This window comes from Arachis duranensis, chromosome 2 (genome assembly GCF_000817695.3).
Source record: "Arachis duranensis cultivar V14167 chromosome 2, aradu.V14167.gnm2.J7QH, whole genome shotgun sequence".
Classification (NCBI taxonomy): domain Eukaryota; kingdom Viridiplantae; phylum Streptophyta; class Magnoliopsida; order Fabales; family Fabaceae; genus Arachis; species Arachis duranensis.
Genome location: NC_029773.3, coordinates 89,558,481 through 89,559,125, shown reverse-complemented (window position 1 = coordinate 89,559,125; position 645 = coordinate 89,558,481).

Genomic DNA, 645 nt, shown 5'->3' with positions numbered 1-645 from the left:
GTTGTTTAAGGCACCTCCCATTATATTATATTATATATTATTCATTTTGGAAATATAATTTCATCAAAACATTTATAACAATCTTGTATTTTTCTAAAAAATAAATTATTAAAAAGAAAAGGTGCATCAATTCGTCTCACTCAATAAATACACTTGGTCCCCTTACCCCAAAAATTAAATAAATAAACAAAATTACTACTACTCTATGGTACGAAATTTGATTTAATAAATCTTGAATGGTAGTATAAGACTTCGATTCGATATAATTAATGAGATATCTTAAATTATAAAGCATAGGTTTGCTCATGCTCTTTGTATTGATTGTTGTTCTCAACAATTATTTTAATGGTTTGAACGACTTAGGTTTCTTATTTTTATATGGTTATCCCCCTATACACGTGAAGTTGCACACCCAAGGTCGAGGATGATCAAAAGAAAATATAAAACTTTGAATTATATATATATCATAATAAATATTTAATGAATAAAATAAGATAATAACAATGAAATTGGTCAATATATGGTAGATATTTTATTTTTTTAACCAAAAAATTAAAAATTCCTGAAAAATAATTAAATATATCACCGTTAATAATTTCTCTTATTTAATTTCTCTCTCACACACACATATATATATATATATAT